Source organism: Loxodonta africana, chromosome 10, assembly GCF_030014295.1.
Source record: "Loxodonta africana isolate mLoxAfr1 chromosome 10, mLoxAfr1.hap2, whole genome shotgun sequence".
NCBI classification, from domain to species: Eukaryota; Metazoa; Chordata; class Mammalia; order Proboscidea; family Elephantidae; genus Loxodonta; species Loxodonta africana.
Window position 1 is genome coordinate 56,296,323 of NC_087351.1, and position 6,551 is coordinate 56,302,873.

A 6,551-nucleotide genomic window follows, 5' to 3' on the forward strand; every position below is an offset into this window, starting at 1 on the left:
CTGGTACAACAACAGATACATAGACCAATGGAACAGAATTGAGAATCCAGACATAAATCCATCCACTTATGAGCAGCTGATATTTGACAAAGGCCCAAAGTCGGTTAAATGGGGAAAAGACTCTTTTTAACAGATGGTGCTGGAGTAATTGGATATCCATCTGCAAAAAAAAATAAAACAAGACCCATACCTCACACCATGCACAAAAACCAACTCAAAATGGATCAAAGACCTAAATATAAAATCCGAAACAATAAAGCTCATGGAAGAAAAAATAGGAACAACACTAGGAGCCCTAATACATGGCATAAACAGTATACAAAACATTACTAACGATGCAGAAGATAGATAACTGGAAGCTCCTAAAAATCAAACACCTATGCTCATCCAAAAACTTCATCAAAAGAGTAAAAAGATTACCTACAGACTGGGAAAAAGTTTTTAGCTATGACATTTCCAATTAGCACCTGATCTCTAAAATCTACATGATACTGCGAAAACTCAACTACAGAAAGACAAATAACCCAATTAAAAAATGGACAAAGGATATGAACAGGCACTTCACTAAAGCAGACATTCAGGTACCTAACATATACCTGATGAAATGCTCGTGATCATTAGCCATTAAACCAAACCAAAACCAAATGCACTGTCGTCGAGTTGATTCTGACTCATAGCAACCCTATACGACAGAGTAGAAGTGCCCCGTAGAGTTTCCAAGGAGCTCCTGGCAGATTCGAACTGCTGACGTTTTGATTAGCAGCTGTAGCACTTAACCGCTACGTCACCAGGGTTTCCAAAACCTGTGGTTAGGTGCCACAAAGTAGGTGGCAATGCCTTAACTGTATGCTTGTTGTAAGGTCCGAGGGCCTCATCCATCCTTGTCAAGAGGAGTGCTAAGCTTCTGTCTTTTCATACAATACCATTAGCCATTAAAAATTTAGAGAAATGCAAATCAAAACTACAATGAGATTCCATCTCACTCTAATGAGGCTGGCATTAAACCAAAAAACACAAAATAATAAATGTTGGAGAGGTTGTAGAGAGACTGGAATAATTATATACTACTGGTGGGAATGTAAAAATGGTATAACCACTTTGGAAATCAATTTGGCACTTCATTAAACTAGAAATAGAACTACCACACGATCCAGCAATCCCACTCCTTGGAATATATCCTAGAGAAATAAGAGCCTTTACATGAACAGACACGTGCACACCCATGTTCACTGCAGCACTGCTTACAATAGCAAAAAGATGGAAGCAGCCAAGGTGCCCATCAACCGATGAATGGATAAATAAATTATGGTATATTCACACAATGGAATACTACCCACTGCCGACTCATAGCGACCCTATAGGACAGTGCAGAACTGCACCATAGAGTTTCCAAGGAAACGTACATGTGAATAAAGAATAATGATGAATCCGTGAAATATTTCGTAACCTGGAGGAATCTGGAAGGCTTTATGCTGAGTGAAATCAGTTGTAAAAGGACAAATTTTGTATGAGGCCAGTATTATAAGAACTCAAAAAATAGTTTAAACAGAGAAGAGAATATTCTTTTATGGTTACGAGAGTGGGGAGGGAGAGAAGGAGAGGGTTTTTCACTAATTAGATAGTAGATAAGAACTATTTTAGGTGAAAGGAAAGACAACACACAATACAAGAGAGGTCAGCACAACTGGACTAAACCAAAAGCAAAGAAGTTTCCTGAATAAACTGAATGCTTCAAAGGCAAATGTAGCATGGGTGGGGGTTTGGGGACCATGGTTTCAGGGGACAGCTAAGTCAATTGGCATAATAAAATCTATTAAGAAAATATTCTGCATCCTACTTTGGAGAGTGGCATCTGGGGTCTTAAACGCTAGCATGCAGCCATCAAAGATGCATCAATTGGTCTCAACGCACCTGGAACAAAGGAGAATAAAGAACACCAAAGACACAAGGTAATTATGAGCCCAAGAGACAGAAAGGGCCACATAAACTAGAGACTACATCAGCCTGAGACCAGAAGAACTAGATGGTGCCCGGCTACAACTGATGACTGCCCCAACAGAGAACACAATAGAGAACCCCTGAGTGAGCAGAAAGGCAGTGAGATGCAGACCTCAAATTCTTGTAGAAAGACCAGACTTAATGGTCTGACTGAGACTAGAAGGACCCCAGAGGTCATAGTCCCTAGACCTTCTGTTAGCCCAAGACAGGAACCATTCCCAAAGCCAACTCTTCAGACAGGGATTGGCCTGGACTATGGGGTAGAAAATGATACTGGTGAAGAGTGAGCTTCTTGGATTAAGTAGACACATGAGACTATGTGGGCAGCTCCCATCTAAAGGGGAGATGAGTGGGCAGAGGGGGTCAGAAGCTGGCTAAATAGACAAGAAAAGAGAGTGGAGGGAAGGAGTGTGCTGTCTCAGAATGGGAAGAGCAACTAGGAGTATATAAATTTTTTTTTTTTTACATAGCAAGGTGTATATAAATTATATAAGAAAAAAAATTTTTTATACATAAATTTTTGTCTGACAGACTGACTTGATTTGTAAACTTCCACTTAAAGCACAAAAAAAATTAAAAAAAAAAAAAGCCACAGGCCAGACTTGGCCCACAGGTATAATTTGCTGACATCTCCTTTTAATTACCAACAGCTCATAAAGCAAATTGCAAGTTACATTAGACTTCAATCACCACTCACACTCATACACACATGCATACACATTCGCCCTTCTCTGCATCAAAGAGATACAAAACAGGTCCGTGGCTCCTTGGAAGAAAGGCCTGGCAATTTACTTTCAAAAAGCCAGCCATTGAAAACCCTATGGAGCTAATTTCTACTCTGACATGTATGGTGTCACCATGAGTTGCAACTGACTCAGCAGAAAATGGTTTGGTTTTTGGTTTTGGTATTGCACCAGAGGGGGGAAAAAACCCCACTGAATTGGGTAATATTTTTAAACTATGTTTTTCTAACTTCATCACCCACTGTAAAATAATCTAACCAATTTGCTTTCTTCTGTCTAGATTGCTTGGATATCTAGGGATATTTTTGATTCAGCAAATAAAAACAGTAGCTGGCTGGGTACCAAAGCCAAAGAACAAAGGCTAAAGACTGGTTGGGGGCACAGAAAGCGGCAGAAGCTATTTCATGTTTTTATGATCAAAAAGATTTGAGTCTGTTTAATGATTTTGGAAAGCAAGAAGGAAGGAGAAATTGAAGATACAGGAGAAAGAGGAAATAATCATTACAGTAAGCAACCTGAGGAGAAAGGAAGAAATAGACTCTAGATCAAAACTGGGAAGATTATTTTAGGAAATTCCTAGGCACATTCCATTGTAACAACAGTGAAGAAATAAAAAATGAGGGCAGATTTAGACAAAACTATATGTTTCCTGGTAGAAATTTGAAGGGTTTCCCAATTGTGGTTTCTATGATCATTGAGAATCAAGAGGTACATTTATATTCTGAGGGGAAAGCTAGTATAAGACTAGGCATTTGAAAAGAAAAAAAAAAAAAAAGATTATCTGTTATGGAAAGTGGAAAAGAAATACAGCAGATGAAATTGTAAAGAATTTCCATGAATGTCTGAGCCCCAATTGCTTTGTGTTTTTATGACTGAAGAGCCTTTGAAATTACAGTAGCAGTGGTCATAAAGCCATCCCCCTTCACACTAGCAGGAATCCTGTCCTTCTTTTGTCGAGATGGAGCTTCTGAACTCAGCCAAGTATTGATGTTCTGGATGGATTTCACCCTACCTCCCCTTTCTAAATCCTGACACCCTATAAAAAAAAAAAAATTTATACCCGCATCTTATTCTTTGTGCCTGGACTCCTGGTTACTGATATAGATTGATAACCTTGTTTCCCATGTCCGCTCATTTCCCAAGCCATACTCAGTTCTCTAACCCTCCCCCAACACACACACACACACACAACACATTCACTCATTTACATGTACACGTATGCACGGATGCAGTTTTTACTGCCTCTGCTAAAAATACTTTTATTTAATAAGCTTCCAAGTTTAACACCTAAAATTTGAGAATCTCTGAAATAACTTGTAGATAGCTAGGTTTTGCTTTTCATTTTTTTAACATGTGTTTTTCTGACATATCTATTGTTTTAGAAATCTATAATTAGTAAAACATAAACCCACTATTTTTATTTTCCATCTGCCAGATGCCAAATTGTCTCTAGAGTCTCTAAAAGAACAGAAGCTAACATGGCTCTTTTCATATGCATTCTTGTTTACCAGAGTGGGGAACGATGACAACTGAAATGAATAGCCACAGCTCAGAGAAAATGGTTTTGTTTCTTAATTGCTACTGGGCCCTGCTCAGGAAAAGCCCAGGAATAAAAATGGTGGCTCACCGATCTTTTAATTTTTCAGAATCTACTATGATGAATTTTAAAAGGCTTTTTTTTTTTTTTTCTTTAGTTACAAAAGCAAATTCATTGAACCTAATCTATTCTCTTGGAAACCCTGGTGGCGTGGTGGTTAATTGCTAGGGCTGTTAACCAAAGGAATGGCAGTTCAAATCCGCCAGACGCTCCTTGGAAACTCTATGAGGCAGTTCTACTCTGTCCTATAGGGTCGCTATGAGTCGGAAATCGACTCAACGGCACTGGGTTTTTAATCTATTCTCAGTCTACAAATGAGGGAACTCTGAAGGTGAATATATTCTTTCAACTGTAAGTATTCCCTTTAGTAAAAGAATGCATTTGAAAACAATAACTTGAAAAAACATACTTCTTATAAGAGTTATGAATTGGGTAGGGGTGTAACTTTCAGGTGATGGAAATTTAAGAAAGAAAGTCATCCAATTTTCCAATTTGCTTACCTATGCCTATACGATAAATAGATAACCATTTAATTTCTCTACCTGCTTCAGGTATCTAGGGTGTTTTACACTTACCACAATAATGATATTGTGAAGGTAAGTAAATTATTTTTAAAAAACAATCTAAAAAATTCTGCATAGTTGAAGGTAATAATATTAGAATGCTAATCCAATATACTCTCCAGTTAACTCCCCATTCTACCTGTCTTAACCATTTTGAATGGGCTTGACCCTTCTGAGTAGCGGCAAGGGGCAGGAAAAACAAGAGAAGTTGTCACAAATAAAAATAATACAAGCCATTTCACAAAAACCATCACCTTTCAGTCTCAGTTTCTCAGTGAAGCCTTCAGGTATGTATACACGATAAAAAGAAATCACACAACTCACAACACAATCTCTTCTATTCTTCGGTATTCTTTTTAATATATGCACCAATTTTTTTTTTTTTCCTCTAGTGCTTGGGACCATATTCTTTGCCCACCATGAAAGATACTCCCAAGTTTCCACTTTAACCATCTCCCAATATAAGAGCCCGCTGGAACACCTGTTGCTCCATCCCAATTTACAACTTAGGTTATTTGCTTGTAAATTGGCACATTATTGCATCATTTACCTGAGAAGAAGCTCCCACAACTGGGCCATATAGTAAAAGTGCTTTCCCATTTCAATCTTAGGTGGAGTACCTCCTCCTTTTGGTTGAACTCCTCCCATGCTCTTGGCTGTTTTCACTCCTGTAGTGGCAAAAACACAAGCACTGTATATTTTATTCAAGAAATTATTATTGAGTGCCTATTATGTGTCAGGCACTGTTATTATGTTATTATGTGTCAGGCACTGTTATAGGTCATTTGGGGCAAAAGAATAAAATATATGCTATCCCTTGAGAAGCTTACATTCTTGTTGTAAGAGATAGACAACAAATATCCAACATAACAAATAAGGAAATCATATAGTATGAAAGAAGTAATAAATGACCTGGAAGAAAAAAAAAAAGGCAGACTGATAAGGGGGTATGAAATGGACTGAGCTGGTGAGGGCATTTTCTATTCACCTAGGGAGGTGATTAGGTTTCATTAAGAAAGTGACATTGGAGCCAAGTCGCCTCTTGTGTTTACCCTTAATCACTACCGTTGCTCTCGGTGTTACACCTGCTTTCACTTAATAAACATGTATATGCTCTATTAAATAAAACAAATATATTTCCCTCTTCTAACAATAAAGTTTTCTCTGATCGATTCTTCCATAAAAGAAAATTTTAGTACTTAGGGTCTACCTCTGAACCAGGAATTAAGTAGATGTAGGATTCTCTAAAATCTATCCTTAAAATACAAACTTCAATACCATGTCATATGTGAAGTGGATTGATAATACATTTTCTGGTTCTCCTAGCAATAAATATGATGCAAGGAAGTTAAGGCAGACCTCTGTCCTAACCCAATGATTCTCAGACATTAGTGTGCATCAGAACCACCTGGAGGCCTTATTAAAGCACAGATGACTGAGCCTCCTTCCTAGAATAGGTCTGGAATGGAGCCTGAGAATTTGCATTTCTAATTAGTGTCCAGTTGATGTTGTTGCTGCTTGTTAGGTCCACACTTTTTGAGAACTATCGCTTTGCCTCAATCTTAGAAGAGTTATAATGATTTTCCAATGCAGTTGTAAGATGTCAAATTCTAAATACTCTCAGTACTAATTCTATATAACTGAAGAAAA

The 6,551-nt window shown here is 37.9% G+C and overlaps 1 non-coding gene across 1 annotated transcript; it reads right to left on the reverse strand.

The window, feature by feature from the left end:
* Positions 1-797: 797 nt before the first annotated feature.
* On the reverse strand, positions 798-923 carry LOC111750228 (U6atac minor spliceosomal RNA). The gene has a single exon (XR_002785381.1). It is a non-coding gene; the product is annotated as a U6atac minor spliceosomal RNA (small nuclear RNA).
* Between the last annotated feature and the right edge of the window lie 5,628 nt (positions 924-6,551).